This window comes from Palaemon carinicauda, chromosome 8 (assembly GCF_036898095.1).
Source record: "Palaemon carinicauda isolate YSFRI2023 chromosome 8, ASM3689809v2, whole genome shotgun sequence".
Classification (NCBI taxonomy): Eukaryota; Metazoa; Arthropoda; class Malacostraca; order Decapoda; family Palaemonidae; genus Palaemon; species Palaemon carinicauda.
The window spans coordinates 108,085,057-108,102,556 of NC_090732.1; the positions used below are offsets into that span (position 1 = coordinate 108,085,057).

Here is a 17,500-nt window from a genome sequence, read left to right on the forward strand (position 1 = left end):
TGTGTGTGAGTGGCTTGTAGTTATTTATATGTGTATGTGGGTGTGAAATACATGGAATTAAAATATTTCTAGAATCAACTTTAAATAAAATCCTGGGGTAACAAAAAAGGGCTGATTTGAATGATAATCTTACCCTTATTAATAAGCAGTCCTCATGGCGCAGTGGATAGCGCGCTGGACTTCTAATCCAGAGGCCACGGGTTCGAATCCCGCTGAGGATGCGGAAATTATACCAATTTGACTAGTTGTTGACTTCCGGTGTTTATGGTGATAGTCTGTTGACTTATGATAGAGCACAACTTGAAGGAAGTTGTTTCTCACGGATATAGAATTGACATCATTAAATCAATTATTAGGAAACTCTGGGATGCTACCCAACTGTGGTGAGGTACACAAAGGTGTGAGCCGAATAGGTATTTTAAATTTTCCAGTGTTTCTCTATTGGTTCCCCAGTTTCAGTAAAACAACAGCCCAAGGTGGCAGATAGGTACATCCCACTGCAGGGATTGGTAAAAATCTCTGGACTAGAGCAGGTCACCTTTGGAAACTGAACCTTGCAACGTACAATGTCAGGACCCTTTCTCTAGGGAAGAAGATCTTGCTGTGTTAATAGAAAAGCTAAAAATCAATAAATAAGGATATAACAAGATTAAGAAAAATTAGAACTGCGGAATCTTATATATAGTTAAAAGATCGCCATATATTACGCTTCAGAGGACATTGAACGAACAAAGATCTAGATACTGTTGAGGAGCCACTTTCCTTGATCTACTTTCTCTGAGTTTTGTTAGGGTTTAACTTCTTCCTGTATATTTAGCGCCATGTACTAATCTTAGATAGATCTCTGTTAAGGGATTCAACAACTGGATGTCTACATTCAGATGGAATTAGAGCAAAGAGACTAGAATCACCTGTACTTGTAACAAGCTTGTTTTCAGTGGGTATATAAGAGACAGAATTCTACATTGAGGAACACCAGATATATTCCTATAACAATTATGGTTTCCTATAAGAACTACTATTAAAGGTTTGAAGGTCACTCATGAATGGCAGAGGCAAGGGACAATGCCTTAGCAGATCAACGCCCTAGAGATGGAATGTATATATTTATAATTAGCACCCAAGCCGCTCTCCACCAAAGCTAGGACCATAGAGGGCCAGGCAATGGCAACTGATGACTTAGCAGGTAGACTTACATGCTCCCCCCCCCCAAAAAAAAAGAAATCCTTAGTTTACGGGGAATGGTGGGGTTGCAGATACTACAAGAAACTATCGAGCCTGAGAGGGGCTGAAACTGCAATCCAGCAGTGTGTGTATGTCTGTGTGTGTAGGTATTTTTTATGTATATATGGGTGTGAAATACATGGAATTAGAATATTTCTCAAATCGACTAAATAAAATCCTAGGTAACAAAAAGGGGCTGATTTGAATGATAATTTTACCCTCAATGAAAAGTAGTCCTCATGGCGCAGTGGATAGCGCGCTGGACTTCTAATCCAGAGGCCGCGGGTTCGAATCCCGCTGATGATGCGGAAATTATACCAATACGGCTAGTTGTTGACTTCTGGTGTTTATGGTGATAGTCTGTTGACTGATGATAGAGCACAACTAGAAGGAAGTTTCTCACGGATGGTTATAGAATTGACATAATTTAATCAATTATTAGGAAACTCTTGTATGCTACCCAACTGTGGTGAGGTACACAAAGGTGTGAGCCGAATAGGTATTTTAAATTTTCAAGTGTTTCTCTATTGGTCCACCAGTGGCAGTAAAACAACAGCCCAAGGTTGCAGACAGGTACATCCCACTGCCGGGATTGGTAAAAATCTCTGGACTAGAGCAGGTCACCTTTGGAAACTGAACCTTTCAACGTACAATGTCAGGACCCTTTTTCTAGGCAAGAAGACCTTGCTGAGTTACTAGAAAAGCTAGAAATTAATAAATAAGGATATAACAAGATTAAGAAAAACTAGAACTGCAGAATCTTATATATAGTTAAAAGATCGCCATATATTACGCTTCAGAGGATATTGAACGAACAAAGATCTGGATACTGTTGAGGAGCCAATTTCCTTGATCTACTTACTCTGAGTTTTGTTAGGGTTCAACTTCTTCCTCCATATTTAGCACCATGTACTAATCTTAGATAGATCTCTGTTAAGGGATTCGACAACCGGATGTCTACATTCAGATGGAATTAGAGCAAAGAGACTAGAATCACCTGTACTTGTAACAAGCTTGTTTTCAGTGGGTATATAAAAGACACAGAATTCCACATTGAGGAACACCAGATATATTCCCATAACAATTATGGTTCCCTATAAGATATACTCCTAAAGATTTAAAGGTCACTCATGAATGGCAGAGACAAGGGACACTGCCTTAGCAGATCAATGCCCTAGAGACTGACCATATATATTTATTATTAGCACCCAAGCCCCTCTCCACCAAAGCTAGGACCATAGAGGGCCAGGCAATGGCAGCTGAGGACTTAACAGGTAGACTTATATGCTCCCACCCCCCCAAAAAAAAAATCCTTAGTTTACAGGGATTGGTGAGGTTGCAGACACTACAAGAAACTATCGAGCCTGAGCAGGGCTCAAACCCCAATTCAGCAGTATGTGTATGTGTGTGTGAGTGGTGTGTAGGTATTCACGTGTATAAGTGGGTGTGAAAATCATGGAATTAAAATATTTCTAAAATTAACTTTAAGAATGGTTGAAAATAGATAAATTCGTTCAGATGATTTGAAAAAAAGAAAATGAAGGAGAAGAAGAAGGAGAAGAAAAAAAAAACTGATTACACCTCGTGTGACCTTCATCAAAGGTTGCCATTAGAAAGCTTCCTAATAATGTTAGCATGAACGCTCCTTTAAAAAATCTATTGATTTCACTCAGAAAGCGTCAAAATGATAAAAATTGTCCCTGCATTATTATTGCTCACCGTCTTCTCTAACTTCGAATTTTACAGTCAATTAAACAGCCAGGTCTTCATCGAAAGCCTTATGATGAAAGGCTTCTATTTGCTCATTGGTAGGAGATGCTTTTTATGAAATAGATATCTGTTTGAGGCTCGAGGTGAGGATGGCAGGTTCATCCTTGCCAAGATTCTTGGACATGATGTGTCCTACTATGCGAGCGGGATTTTTAGATTTATTTAAGAAGCAGGTCTTCTGAAAACTATCTAACTATCATAATGACATCTTAACTTTTATGGTTTTAATGGAATTCTCTTTTATTTTTCATATATAATAAATGCTATCGTCGTCAATGCCTTAGATGTCAGGATGCCAGAAAACTTTCAATCAATCAATCTATCAATGTGTCTGGGAGAAGAGGGTCACACCACCGCCTGTATGTGTGTCTGGTCCTCTTGAATTCAGTGTCCCTCTTCCTTATGATGGATTATGATAGAGGTCCTCTCCAGTGTGTTGTCTTGATCTTTTTTTATATCCTTAAGGTCATAACCTTTACTAGAAACATATTCATAGTGGATACCTCTATTTTGTTGATTTGGAAATTTCACTCTTTCCTAACGTAATAACGGCCAAAATTGATTCTTGTGTTTACAGTAGTTGTATAAGTGATTATTATATTGACTAATTCTCAATCGCGTAATTTTTTATGTATTTTTTTTTTTAATTACCAAAGTTTTGAGAGTTGGTCTTTTAGATTTAATCATACACTGATCGTTACATTAATATTTCGTTTAGTATAATCATTCCACTAATACTTAATTCTAAATATAGGTTTGAAGGGAAGTTTTCTAAATCTATAAGCCAGAAGGACTTCGTCAAATTACAGACATGATATAGATTGAATGATTTTAACGTTGTCTTACTTTTGAGTATGCATTACGTGTCAGAGAGATACATTATTTATTTATAAAACATAAAAAGTTATATTTACTCTATTTTCCTAGCCTTGTTTTCTTTTAGATTTTTACATTCTGTTCTAAAGAATCTTGCTGGCCATGGCCATGGCCTTTTCGTCTGGACTGAGAGATTACTAGCGAACTTTGAATAATAATAATAATAATAATAATAATAATAATAATAATAATAATAATAATAATAATAATAATAATAATAATAATAATAATAATGATAATGGTTATGTCTAGGCTGTGGAACAATAATGATTATATTAATAATTATCATAATAAAAAACATATTCTTGTCTAATATTATATGCCAATTGCTATATTAAATGCAGAATAATGTTTAATTTTTATATTCATAAAAGTTTTATATTTTCGGCAAAATTATAAAGATATATTGAAATTTTCCCAAGGCATAATTCAAGTTTTTTAAATTTTGCAATATCTCCAACGAAACACATTGGATCAATTTTTAATATGATTTTCGGCTTCGTCAATCTATTACAGTATATTATTTTGTGCTTAGCGTATGGATGAAAATCGAAAAAATACACAATAAATATAACCTGCAGTTTTATGGGAATTCCCGTAAGTCATTAACTTAGGAAGCTGAAGGTAGTAGGGTGGCCAGGGCACCAACCACCCGTTGAAATACTATCGCTAAAGAGTCATGGGGTTTTTTGATTGGCCACACAGTACTACACTACATTGGATCTTTCTCTCTTATTACGGTTCGTTTTCCCTTTGACTACTCAAACACTGAATAGTCTGGCCTATTCATTACACATTCTCCTCTGTCCTCATACACCTGACAACACTGATTACCAAACAATTCTTCTTCACCCAAGGGGTTAACTACGACAATGTATTTGTTCAGTGGCCACTTTCCTCTTGGTAAGGGTGGAATAGACTCTTTAGCTATGGTAAGCAGCTCTTGTGGGAGAAGGACACGCCAAAATCCATCCATTGTTCTCTAGTCTTGGGTAATACCATAGCCTCTGTAACATGGTCTTGCACTGTCTTGGGTTAGAGTTCTCTTGCTTGAGGGTACACTCGGGTAAACTATTCCATCTTATTTCTCTTCTTCTAGTTTTGATGAGGTTTTCATAATTTATATAGAAGATATGTATTTCAATGTTGTTACTCTTCCTAAAAATATTTTCCCTTGGTTCCTTTCCTCACTGACCTATTTTCCCTTTTTGAGCCCCTGGGCTTATAGTATCCTGCTTTTCCAACTAAGGTTGTAGCTGAGCAAGTAATAATAATAATAATAATAATAATAATAATAATAATAATAATAATAATAATAATAATAATAATATTGTAAGGTCAATACTTTTTGAAATTTTGGCGTTTATGTAATTCTGGGTGTTTGGATATCGGAGAATGACACAATCATTTGAGTCGAATAATTAGGGGGCCATATGATACTTCACAGTAAAGGGTTAAAGGCCACTCTTGAATAGCAGAGGTAAGGGACACTAACATTGCGCCAGCAAGAAGGAAAATGCCTTAGATACTGACCATATATACATATGATCAACGCCCAAGACCCCTCTCCATCCAAGCTAGGAGTAGGGAAGGTAAGGCAATGGCTGCACTAAAGGAATTAACAAGTTTGAGCGGGGCTCGAACCCGAGTTTGGTGATCACCAATCAAAGGTTTTACCAATAGCCCACAACAACGGAAAACTCATTAAATCTGCTGAATAATTGTGAATAAACACAAACAAGAAAGTATAACATTCATAGCGTACTGTACATTCACATATTTTGCAACACAGTCTAATAAAATAGACTCCTCAATCAACTATCTCAAAACCGTAAATTAGAAAAATACGGGCAATAGAATGCAATTGCAAAATGAGTTTCATGTAGGCCTAGCCGTCCTTTTTGGCGGGACAGGTTCAATAACTCTCTAATAATTCTGGTGAAGCTTAATCACAAAATCCAAATCTCTTAAATTAGAGACCTACTGGAGCTAAAAGCCGCTTTGACTGGATTAAAGTGGAAAATTTAATTAGACCTCTGGTGAGTAGCGTTTGAGCTTTTAATTTTAATCAACTTCATATCTGTATACGCTTTTCATGAAGAGGCATTTTGAAATTGGGTATCAAGTTTTCACAAATACATTTATGGAAACTTTATTTAGAAGGGTTTTGATACTACTTGTTTCTGGAAGCATTTATTTTTTTCTAACGTAAAGTTCATCTTTTAAAATGGCTATGATTAATTTGCTTTCAAACATATGCTGTTGAGAATATTTCTTATATTTGCTTTGTGCATATAGGACAATATTGCCAGCTCAATATTGCCCCCACACTCTTATATATTTTTTTACTTGCCATCTTCCTTCTGTCAACACTTTTAGTCTAAAAAAAAAACTTATCGTAAATTAGTTTGATAAAAACGAAGAGCAGTTTCAGATGTTCTCTTGTGTGGAAATGTTCTATGAATAGATTTTAGTGTGATATAAAGTTTATACTAAATAATGGAAAATATTTTTTTTTTTCGGTATCATGTTACACATGTGGTTAGCAGCATTTAATAAAGAAAGGACAAAACTTTATTTCTTTGCCTTACCCTTTTCTTACTCTCTCCTTTCGCAATCGTGAGTCTTGGCTTGTAAAAAACGGATTTTGAGCAAAGCGAAAAATCTATTTTTGGGTGAGGTAGACATGTCGTTCTGATGGAAGTTCCTAATTGGTAGCTTTCTAGGGTATATTTGACTATAGTGATATTCCCGGAGAATTTTACCTTAAGGTATCCAGAATTCTAACTCCTGGAGCGAATATCCCTAAATAATCTCACAGGGATATCGCATAATATCAGAGGACGTATTCTTGACGCGTCACATAGCTATCTTCGCCCCGAACAGTATTAACGCTTCGAGGGGGATATAGTGACAAGAATCCAAAACGAGAATGAAAAGAGAGCCGCTCATAAGGCATCTCTCCTATCCCGTTTCCAGTGTGTATCTGATGAAGGCGGTAGCTCCCTCTTTATTCCTTGTAGTGATATACGAGGTGCTACAGATACTGTATTAAACGGAGGGGTCAATAAGCCCTTTTACAATAAAAGGAAGGGCGGGTCCATCAGGACGACATGGCTACCTCACCTAAAAATAGATTTTTCGCTTCGCTCAAAATCTGTTTTTTGGGCTCAGGCCATGTCGTCCTGATGGAAGTTTACCAGAGCATTACTGTATCTGTGGATTCTCATTCAGTGTCGTACGCTCAAGAAAGTATTTTCCTGGTCCGTCTAGACCTAAAGACCTATGATGTTACCGTCATACATCATTTCATCTAAGCATGAACTATGTTAGTGCTTCCTGCCCCCTACAGGGATGAGTCATACTAGACTCTGGAAAAGTCTCGAGGAGTACATAATAACTTATGGATGACAAAATGACAAGCTTGCATAGTGGTTTCACCCTATACATTATAAAGCAAAGTTTGTATATGAGTCGCCAAAGTCAGAATGAATTTGTGACACCTTCCCCAATGTGACTACTCTTAATAACTATTGAATAATGGTCATATCTGCATAGGAACAAATTTGCATTTCGGCCATTCTTCCGTTAGGGTACCACCTCAACCCTTCCTAAGGAAGTGTTAAAGAGAGTGGACTTTTGCTTGAATCAGGGAACAATCTTAAAAGACATACCATGATAAAATAAATATCCATATTTTAATCTTAATGCTCCGTACATATCTAATAAAAATGAGTGTGGGCGATTAAAACGCAGGGTTCACTATGAACTAGTTAATTAAAATTTAATAAACATGCATATCAGATCTACCTGTATAAAATTTATAAAAAGTGTATGATATCCATTAAAGTATAAAGAAAACAGTCAACAGAAAATATTGTTTTATCTACCATGAAACAGATTTGCCACTTCAATTGAATTAGTAATAATGCTACAGTCTGTATACTGTTTAATTACACTAGCGTAAGAAACGCTTGGCACAAGTGACCGTATTATGCTATAGTTCACCAACGTCAATGGAACAGTCCGTAAGGACACTTTCGTGGCCTATCGCTCAGTGTGTAGTACACACAGTGACTACACACCCATCCTCTTAATTAATCGTCCCAAATTAATTACACGGTTCCTCGCAGATTTAAAACAGAAGGTTAAAGGATTCTGCTTGCTGTTACCACAGATTACTTGAGTTGCTCCGCTTGCTTCGCATAGTGCATAAAGAACACCTTGGATGACCACCAGCTTGTGTACGAACAAAGATGTTCAAGGTCCATAAAAATAAGGAAATTTTATGGAAGAAGCAACTCCTCCCGGATCATGACTAGCGGGTGTACTGCCAGCACCCGATTTGCGAATATCACAGGTGAGTTTCGCCCTTAGTTATAGATAACTTTGAGCCCGAGGTTTCTCCTCTGAACAGCTGTCCTCCCATAAAGTCTGAAGTTCTATGAAGATAGACCTTTAGGCACCCCACTGGACATAGAGATACATCTCCCTTCAGAGGGCAGATTCTCTAGGGACCCCACCTGATGGTGGGTAGCTTGTTCCTGGTAAGAAACGTTGGGTCTGGAAATAGATTCAGTTAAAAATAGTATTGTGTCGGCTGCTCAGCCTCTCCTCCTCACTAGGGAGAGAAAATCATGAGATGTAGGTTTCTGATTTTCTGTGATGAAGCGAAGACAGTCGACTTCTGTACTCACTGAGACAGGGATGGATCCGGTAGCGGTACAAATTTTAGGCGTAGTTCCAATGCCAGAGGGAACCACACGCTATTTGGCCACTTGTGGGCCACTATTACCGCCTTCCCTTTGAAGGATCTCAGTTTGTCAAGGACCTTCAAAAGGAGGTTGTGCTTAGGGAACAGATAAATACCGGACCATCTGTTCCAGTCTAGGGACATAGCCTCCACAGCCTCCGCTAGCGGATCCTCGTATGGGGACACACAACGATCTATTTTCTTGTTGTCTTTCGTCGCAAAGAGGTCTATCTGCAGCTCCGGGACTTGACTCGAGATGAAGGAGAACGATCCTGCCTCTAGGGACCATTCTGACTCTATTGGTGTAAACCTGGATAGAGCGTCTGCTGTCACATTGCGGAACCCTTGAATGTGAACTGCTGACAGGTGCCATTTCTTCCTTTCTGCTAAACGAAAAATGGCCAACATCACTTGGTTGATTTGAGGTGACCTCGACCCATGTCGATTCAGGCATCTCACTATCACCTCGCTGTCTAGAACCAGTCTTATGTGGGCCGAGTGGCAAACAGATACCTTCTTTAAAGTCAGAAGTACTGCCATGGCTTCTAGAAAGTTGATGTGAAATGACTTGAAAAGATTGGACCAAGCTCCTTGAACTCTCTTCTGATGAGAGTGACCTCCCCAGCCTTCCTTTGAAGCGTCTGTGTGGATACCTACTGACGGGGGAGGAGGTCGAAAAAGTATTGATTTCTTCAGTTGCTTAGCATTGAACCACGGCTTGAGAAGCGTTCGCAGTCGAGTTGGTAGAGGTCTTATTAGATCTCTTCGTGCGTTTGATGCATATTTCCTCCAGACTCCTGTTGCATCCTTTAGCTGTGCTCTTAGCACTGGATCTGTTATTGAAGCAAACTGTAGAGACCCCAGCACTCTCTCCTGTTCACGTCTTGATATCCATTTGGATTTCAGCAGTCTCTTGACAGATCCTGCTATTTCCTTCCTCTTCTTCCCAAAAATGGAAAGTCGATGTGACTCCAAACTCCAATAGATTCCCAACCACTGAAATTATGGAGCTGGAGAAAGTAGAGACTTTTTATATTGATATTGAATCCCAGATGTTCCAGGAACTGGATCACTATCTAAAAAGCTTGCATGCATTCTGTCCTGGATGCTGCCAACACCAGCCAGTCGTCCAAGTAGTCTACTACTTGGACCCCCTTTAGGCGTAATCGACGAACGGCTGCGTTCGCGAGCTTCGTGAAAATCCTTGGGGCTATGTTTAGCCCGAAAGGCATGACTCTGAAGGCGTAAGGTTTTCTATGTAACTTGAAGCCTATGTAGGAGGAGAGGTGGCGATTAATTGGAACGTGCCAATAAGCGTCAGACAAGTCTATAGAGACAGTATATGCCCTTTTGGGCAGTAGGGTCCTTATGTGTTGAAGTGTGAGCATTCTGAACTTGTAGTTCATTATGAACTTGTTGAGTGGCGACAAGTCTAGAATGACTCTGGGTTTTTCTGAGTCCTTCTTTGGAACACAAAACAGCCTCCCTTGGAATTTGATGGACTTAACTTTCCATATTACTCTTTTGTCTAAGAGCTCTTGGACATATTCTTCCAGAACGGGGGTTGAGTGTTGAGAGAATCGAGGAAATTGAGGTGGAGGGCTGCTCCAACTCCAACCTAGTCCATTCTTTGTTAGGCTGTGGGCCCAGGGATCGAAGGTCCAGCGATCCCTAAATAGCGGTAGCCTCCCTCTTACCGGAAGCATCTCACTTCTGCTGTTGTGGACCTGAGCCCTTGCCTCCTTGACCGCGTCCTCCCCTGGATCCCCTTCCTCTTGAAGGGCGTCTAGAAGAACCTCTGGCTGTTCCTCTAGCCCTCGAACGAAAGGAAGAGGTCTGCCTTTCGTAGGCTGGGTTAAAATCTGGCGACTGAGTCGCCACTTGTTGAGGTACCAGCTGGTACGTGGTTGGAGGTTGTGCCATTATCTGAGGCACCGTGGTCACAGGAAGTTGTTGCTGTTGTTACTGTTGGTAAGGTATAGCCGGCCGAGAAGATGGCCTAGGCCTTTTTGTCTTCCTCTTGGGTTGGGGACCCTCATCCTGAGAAGACTTCCTCTTAAGATCTAAGCCCCACTTTTTGAGAAGGTTCCTATTCTCTGTGGTGGCCTTGTCTACTACCTCTTTAACCCCATCATTGGGAAAGAGGTCTTTACCCCAGATACGAGAGGAGATCAGTTTCCTCGGTTCTTGCCTCACCGCAGCCGAGGCGAACACGAACTCTCTACAGGCTCTCCTAGCTTTAATAAACCTATAGAGATCCTTCATAACTGTGGCCAGATGGGTTTTGGCCACTACCATGAACATGTCCTGAATCTTGGGGTCACTTGCCATCGTTTCTAATGTCGTTTGCAACGACATCGATGCCGCAAGTCTTTCCTTCGTCTCTTGCTCCCTGCGCAAGAGAACCTCCAACAGCTTAGGGAGTTCCTCACCGAACTGACGTTCAGCAATATCAGCTTCCAGCTTCCCGACTGAGAAGGTAAGGTGTATGTCCTTCCAGTCTCCTTGGTCCAAGGGCAAGGTCAGAGATAACGGCTTGCACTCCTCCAAGGAGGGGCATGGTTTCCCTGCCTCCACTACCTTTAAGGCTGCCTTATATCCCTTTTCCATGAAGGGACAGGCTCTGGTAGGCGAGGCCACAAAGGAGGAAAGCTTCTTACTCAAGGCTGGCACCTTTGAGTTCGTGAAGCCCCTCTCTTTCATCGAGCCCGATAGTGACGCCTGAGCTTTACTATGGTCAAAAACTATGGCCTCCTTCAGCTCAGTCTCCTCCTTTGAAGCTGGCTCCTTCCTAAGGCGGACATAACAGTCCGGGTAGGAATCTTTATTGGGCCAAAATTCCACCTCTTTCAGGGGAATTGCTCCCAACTTTTCAGATATGACGATCTTCCCGATTGTCATTGGCATGTGTTCGGCATACCTCCAAGGATTGGGATACGAGCACAAAGGAAGATCCTTTACGTTGAGTCGCTTCTGGGCCCACGTGATGCTGCAAGCCTACGTATCTCCAGTTTCATTGCAGCCTCCTTCTCATCATTCTTCTTCTGAATTTATTGGATCATCTCAACAATAGAAGAAAGAGTCCTTCCCAGGTCATCTGGGATAGCAGACGATGTAGAAGGAACAGGTTCTGGGTCAGGAACCGATGTAACTGTCACCTCATTGATTTCTTCCTCTTCTACTTGAGGAGCCTGGCACAGCTCCTCCTCTTGACCTTCTCCTAGAAGGTCCTTCTTTGTAGAATCCGACACCTCCGACATCCTATCGTCCAATTGGATGTCTTGAAGGGCGGCCGAGACTTCAGAATCCAACGGATTCTGGGAAGTTGGTATCTCCACCTGAGGCTGAGGAATGACTGCAACGGCTCATGCTTTAGGGAAAAGGTAGGCCCTCATCTTCTCATTTGGAAGGTAGGGGCCTGAGGTGTTTTTTTGAAAACCCCTCACCCAGGATCGTAACTTTTCCCTGGCAGCATCCCTTGACTCCGTCGACTTGGGGTCGTCAAAAGCCTCAGTAATCAGGTTAGAACATACTGTACAAACCTGAGGGTCCCAATACCGGACTTCACCTCTGGAGGCTGCGCATGCTGCGTGCCTCCTACAATGTTGATGTCCACAGAAGTACATACTGCGGATATTACAGAACACACTCCCGTACTTTGGATGGTCCTCCTGTGAAGAGAAAAAAAATCCATGAGTATCAAGTGAAGGCTTTTCACTTATATTGAAACATTTAGCTTATATAGAAAAGCTATAAAAGAAAGAAGGAAAGACACATACTTGTATTTCCTGTCCTGTCAATTGCCGTAACCTCCCAAGATATTAAAGCTAAGGTTAATTTTATACTAGAATACCTTATGTAATTTCCTAAACGGAAATTTAATGTGTACTTTTAATATACGGGATCGAAAGAATACAGAAAGAACTCACTTTCTATATAATGTACGGTTTCAACAAAAGGCTGTACAAGATAACATTAAGTATGATGAAGAACTTTAGTGTTATCACAAACTCTGTACAGCAGTTTCTACTAATGTAGTGTGTAATACACTACCAATATAGCAACTACTGTACATTGCATGATGTTGTGCCAGCCAGCACGTGGCGGTACGTATCGGCGTACGCCAGCACGTGCCGGTACGTATCGGCGTACTCCAGCACGTGCCGGTACGTATCGGCGTACGCCAGCACGTGCCGATACGTATCGGCGTACTCTAGCACGTGCCGGTACGTATCGGCGAACGCCAGCACGTGCCGGTACATATTGGCGTACGTCAGCACGTGCCGGTACGTATCGGCGTACACCAGCACGTGCCGGCCGGCATCTACCCCTTTATAGATCAAAGATATACTATCTTTAACTAATAGGCGGTAGCCCACTGATTCGCGACTGTGCCGGCTGGAAATCATTGCCAACAGACGGCTGAAAACACTAATACCCGGCTGCTGGCTGCTAATCGTAACGGCCAGCAGATTCGGGCTGTGATTCCACTGCCGGCCGGCAAAGGTAATAAAACCCATGCCCGCCGACAGTAGCCAAGAACCAGAGAACCTCTTCTTGCCCGGCTGTCGGCTGTCAAGCCGGCAGCCGGGATAGGGATGCAACATAATAGTCAGAGAAACAGTATGTATGAAAGGTTATAAGGCGGCATGCCATACGACCTGCCATCCAGAAAGAGTGAACTTATGGAAGGGGAGAATGTAGCATTCAGGCTTCCAAAGAATCCAGAGCCTGCCGGGCTCTACCGGCAGACATGGAAAAGAGACCAAGGGAAGTCTGGGGTTCAATCTGCAAAGAACGAAGGGTCTCTGCCGGCCTGCACGTAATGCCGGTTGGCAGAGAGCTGAGCCGGTCTTCCATCCTAACCTATGCTAGGTATGGAAGAAGGACTATGGCCAAAGGAAAATAAAAGAAAGAGAGGTGGGGAAGGGATAAGGGTCCTCAAGACTTCATTCTAGCAAGAGACACACTCAGCAGTTAGGGAAGCTCATCCTAACCAAGAGTTGTCTATTAGGGAAGAAGACTGGCAATGCTTGCTATCCTCCTCCCAACCAGAACAAAGTTAGGTGAAGTTATTTCGCCGGGCACCGAGAAACTCATTCTTCAGCCCGATAAAAAACAACACAGGACAGTCTGCTAGGCCACTAGAGGAATAGAGGAAGGAATCATCAGAATCCTTCCGACATGGACTAGGGAAGCAAAGCTTCCTGTGTCCGCCCCTAACCTAGCAAAGGAGACTCATTCTCCATGCTAGGAAGAAGCAGACCACAGACTAAAAACTCTGAAGTTCTGCCCAAACCCAAAAACCAGTCACTCTGGTTATCAGGACAGGGCAGATATATATCCTAGAATAGTAATACCTGGATTAACATACAGGTAGAACCACTAGGATTAAGCCAAGGGCTTTCAGAGGGAGAGAGGGATTGAACTTGGCTTCCGGAGGAGAAAAGAACAATCAGGGATGTGCGAAAGTATACTACTGTACCTAGAATACTAGCTAGGTAAGGTGAGCATCGATTACCTAAATCACCGAAACTCTCTCGTATACAATCTTGGAAAAAAACATTCAACAATATCTTACATGTATAAAATATTTGCCTATAGCTTCAATAATATAACACTCGGAAAACTTAAACCATGCATAAAAGTACTAGTGCCAAACGTCTAGGCTACGAAGCCTCGTGAAGGGCAAGATTGGTACCTCGACCCGTGTCGAAATCACCGAGCTAAAACTGACCGAACAATATAAGCATTTCTAGAGTAGCTAAATAGCTAAATTATTAAAGCGTAACAAACTGGGAACGTTGCTCTAGCTAACTAACTGACCCATAAGAGCGAGCGATAGCATCCAGGATGCCTCTGGTAGGCAACAGCACTTGTTTACGTTAAAATCACTTTTGATTTAATTCAAAACGACAAGAGCTTACATTTATACATAGTAAAGATAATACTCAACTTTCCAGAGGCAGAAGAGGCCGGAGAAGTCATCAAAAAGTTGAATTAAATCCAAAATTACGAGAGAACACAAGGGAAAACACCGAGTAGTAGAGCTACACGAAAAGGAATAAAGAGGGCGCTACCGCCTTCATCAGATACACACTGGAAACGGGATAGGAGAGATGCCTTATGAGCGGCTCTCTTTTCATTCTAGTTTCGGATTCTTGTCACTATATCCCCTTCGAAGCGTTAATACTGTTCGGGGCGAAGATAGCTATGTGATGTGTCAAGAATACGTCCTCTGATATTATGCGATATCCCTGTGAGATTATTTAGGGATATTCGCTCCAGGAGTTAGAATTCTGGATACCTTAAGGTAAAATTCTCTGGGAATATCACTGTAGTCAAATATACACTAGAAAGCTACCAATTAGGAACTTCTATGAGGACGACATGGCCTGAGCCCAAAAAAGACATGATTATAGAAATTTCAGTCTGTTATCTTCCTCGGTTCATGAGTATTCTGAACACTTTAACTCCAATAATTGTTCTGTTCAATTCTAATGTCCGTAACTTTAGATTTGCATTTTATAGTTTTTTTTTTTTTTTTTTTTTTTTTTTTTTTTTTTTTTTTTTTTTTATACCTCATCTTATCATCGCTGGAATTGCTTTGATTTTTTTTTATGTTTTATATGGAGGATTCTGGAATAGAATTCTTGTCTATTGCCTTCTTTTTAACTTTTATTTGAAGAATTTTGAGCCCTGCAATTTCAATCTGCTGATTTTTCTCGTTACATGTGAAGAATACTGAACTCTGGAATTCGGACCAGTTGTCTTTTATTCTTCAATTGAATAATTCTGATTTCATAAATTCTAATATGCTGTCTTTACATCTCATTTCTAAAATCACAAACACTAGAAATCTAATCTTTTATATTTTCCATCGCATTTGAAAATGTTTCACTCAGGTATTCCAAATTGCTATCTGATAACGACTCTTTTGAAAAATTCTGAGCTCTTTTATTTTTTTTACGTCGCCTTTGTAGAATTATGGAATTCCATTTTGTTGTATTTAAAACTTTATTGAAAGAGTTTAGAAGAAAGGAATTTCAGTGGTTTGTCCTTCAAACCTCATGCGAAAAATTTTAAATTTCGAAATTTCCAATTTTTGTTTATCACGTCTCATTTAAAGAGTTCTGAACTCTCGACTTCAAAGTCTGTATTCAATTATGCTTCATTTGAATTATGGAATTCAAGCCTGTTGTCTACTCAAGTTAATTTAAAGAATTCTAAACTCTGGAATTTCTGGGTGTTATCTTTTTGCCTTTTTTGATGAATTCTGAACTGGAATTCAAGTCTGTTGTCTCTGAAACTTCATTAGAAGTTCTTTGAACTCTGAAATTCTATTCTGGTGTCTTTATCATTTTATCAGAATTCGGAACTCTGAAATTTCAGTGTGCTGTCCTTTACTTCTCTTCTGAAGAATTCTAAGCTCTGAAATTCCTGTCTAATGTGATTGACTTCTCATTTGAAAAATTCCAGTTTTGCCTTTTACACAATATTTGGTTAATGTTTAACTATGGCATTCCATATGGCGGTTTCACACCTCATTTGAAGAATTCTAAACAGAAATTCTAGTATTTTGTCTTTCTCACCTCATTTGAAGACTTTTAAACTCTGTAATTCTAATCTGCTGTGTTTCTAATTTCATTTGAGGAATTTTGAATTCTAGAATTCCAGTGACAGATTTCGCTTTAACCGAAGGATCAGGAGGTGTTTACTGTTTCTATTGTGTTAATATGGAAAGCAGTTATCTTATTCGTTGTAATCTTATGTAAGTTCTAACGCAATACACCTTTCCAACTAGTTATTATGAATAATAAAGTTTTCACAAAAGGCATTGAAATCCCAAAAGGTAAATCCATATTGTGTTTTCTTGAAAACGAGATGTATTAAATAGATAAGAATTTGTTTTGATATCATTCACAAAAATCTTACGTCTTATTTGAAAAGCAAAGTACTTACAAATCTTTAAAGGCCATCTATTTGCTGAACTTTCCCAGTGTCTTTTTTTCCTATCAGATTTAGACTGATGACAACAATTAAGTGTAAAACAGACAATTGTAAATAAACTTATTGAAATGATTAATCGTTCTAGGTAAAAGAGAAAATCTTACAATTTCATATAGCAACCCTTTTCACATCCTGAAATATTTTATACCTATTTTTTTCGTATGTTATCGAAGATTGTCAATTATGCTTCTTTATAATGTAAAACAAAGTTATGCCTTAGATATGACACAAAGCAAGTTTCCCTTAAGTAATTATCCTTTTTTTGCACAGTTATTAATGCCCTCTATCCACACCCCTTGTTTGTCTTAATTATGTCATTAGTGGTTGCAGTAATACTTCCTCATTTGAGTCATTTGCTGATACTAAGAAAAACTTCAATACGACTTACATCATGATATTAAGGGTAAAGGGGAGTTTTTGCAGGCTCAAAAATACAGAATGAATAATGAAAGCCCAACATATATTCACAAATTTTGTCTTCGCTACATTTTTTTTTCTTTTGCAAACCGTCAACTATTATAAGAAACGCAGTTATACACAGACAGACAGACAAACACACACACACACACACGCACACATACACACACACACACACACACACACACATATATATATATATATATATATATATATATATATATATATATATATATATATATATATATATATATATATATATATATATATATATAAGAGAATCACGACTTTAATGTATTAATATATATGGCTTATTTGAAATATGAAAGAAACACGTTTGAATGTGCAAAAATTTATCATTAATCGAATGCCAAGTCCCAAACCTACCAATTAGCTACGATGGTGAAGATGGGTTGATTTCAATTCTAAGTACAGAAAACCTGCATTTGA

The 17,500-nt window shown here is 39.6% G+C and overlaps 2 non-coding genes across 2 annotated transcripts; both read left to right on the plus strand.

The window, feature by feature from the left end:
• The first annotated feature begins 148 nt into the window (after positions 1–148).
• On the plus strand, positions 149–221 carry TRNAR-UCU (transfer RNA arginine (anticodon UCU)). The gene has a single exon. It is a non-coding gene; the product is annotated as a tRNA-Arg (tRNA).
• Positions 222–1,457: 1,236 nt separating this feature from the next.
• TRNAR-UCU (transfer RNA arginine (anticodon UCU)) lies at positions 1,458–1,530 on the plus strand. Its single transcript has one exon. It is a non-coding gene; the product is annotated as a tRNA-Arg (tRNA).
• Positions 1,531–17,500: the final 15,970 nt, after the last annotated feature.